Here is a 1,758-nt window from a genome sequence, read left to right on the forward strand (position 1 = left end):
TTCCTGTAATTGCCCTCCCTATGGTTTGCTTCCTCTTCTTACCCCATAAGAATACTTGTATAACGAAACTGCCCCGGGACTACCTGGTTCCATTTCAATGGGCTTCATAGTTCCCCAGTTGCAATTATTTTAAACCCTTAATAAAGCTCTCTGTTTTAACTTGAAACATTGTTCAGGTTTTTCTCTACAATATTTTGGTGTCAGAAGTGGGATCCAAAGGCAATTTGCCTGCTAAAGGACCCCAGGAGGGGACTGTGGAACGTTGGCACCCGTATGAGCCCTTTGTATGCTCAGTCCACTTTCCTAGCTCTGGGATTCATGTCTAGATAAAACCTCTTGGACAAAGGACTTCCGCCTGCTTTGCATTTGAAGTCCTTTGAGGTTTGTTAATAGTCTTTTATCTCTTTACTTCTGGCCTGCTCAAGAACATTTTGACGAGTTTGTTATCTGCCTAATTCAGCTTGATTCAGGCTGCGCGAATTCATTGTGTTTTTCTCTAAATGCCCATTAACGTTTCTTCAGGTGCATTTTTGGTGAAGACTCTGAAGTGGTTTTCACACGTGTGGTTGCAGTCTTCGTGGGGATAGAGAGTACCATTAGCCACTGGTATGCACTCATTAAGGGGAATTTAGAGTTTTCTGTGTAATGAATTGGGATCTAAGAGCCTCTAAATTAAAATCAGTTTGAATGGTTTCTCACTGTAATTTAATTTTTAGATCGACACTGCTATTCACGGGCATAAAACTGTCTGAGAGGCCTAAGCTTTCTTTTAAACTGTGGTGCACCATTTTTGTTTCCTGTTTGTTTCCTCAAACCTTTTGACCATTCAAAATAAGAGACGAGGCCTCTAGCCAGCAAAATAAATTAAGTTCAAAAAGAATGCCCCATATGTTTTCTTGTATGTTATTTGAACTAGCCTTATGGAATCATAAATTTGTGTAATTGTCTCATTTCATGCGTAACTTTTTGCGTGTCTTGTCTCAAAAGCTGTGACTAATAGTTATTAGTTAGTTTTTGGGTTTTGTTTTGTTTTTCTCATAAGGAAGTCTTTTAAGCAACAAGCTGAATTGAATATATAGGAAAATTTTAAAATCTAAAGTCTGAGTTTTCAAAGCTAATGACTGAATTTTTCAGAGTTGAAACCTGAAAGTTCTTTTAACTTTTGCTTTTTAAAGTGTACACAATTTTTCCTTTCTGGCCAGAAGCCACCAGAGACCTTAACTTCTGCTTTTCTAGAAAAAAAAAAAAAAAAAAAACTGGGAAAATTCCTGACAGCCATTTTAGCTGCTGAGGTACATTCCCGAAGACTATTACAGGTCTTGATTAATCTCTTCTATCCAAACTCTGAAACCTCAATTCTTCTTGTCCTTTTGACATTACTTGCTAAAAAGTTATTTTAATTTCTCTAAGTACACAAAGATTTTTTTTACGTACGTTTTCAGTCTCTAAGAGAAAGATTTAACATCCTCAAGAACCTTCAAGAACTCATCCACAAAAACAGCAAACAGCATCATCAAAGCCATGGTTTGACTGAAGAATCGTTTACCCATGAAGTTTTTGTACTACTATTCAGATATTTAGAGACTTGATAATCTTGGTATATTCTAGTATATCCTGACTATATGGTATTGTATCTCAAGATTATTATGTGTTGTATCTGAAGCTCTCTTGAAAATAAGGTTAATCATTATGTTTAGAGATATTTTTAATTGACTTTTGGCTTTACATTACTTTTGTAATTTCCATCAAATCTTTCAC

The sequence above is a fragment of the Trichechus manatus genome, unplaced genomic scaffold (genome assembly GCF_000243295.1).
Source record: "Trichechus manatus latirostris isolate Lorelei unplaced genomic scaffold, TriManLat1.0 scaffold00008, whole genome shotgun sequence".
Classification (NCBI taxonomy): Eukaryota; Metazoa; Chordata; class Mammalia; order Sirenia; family Trichechidae; genus Trichechus; species Trichechus manatus.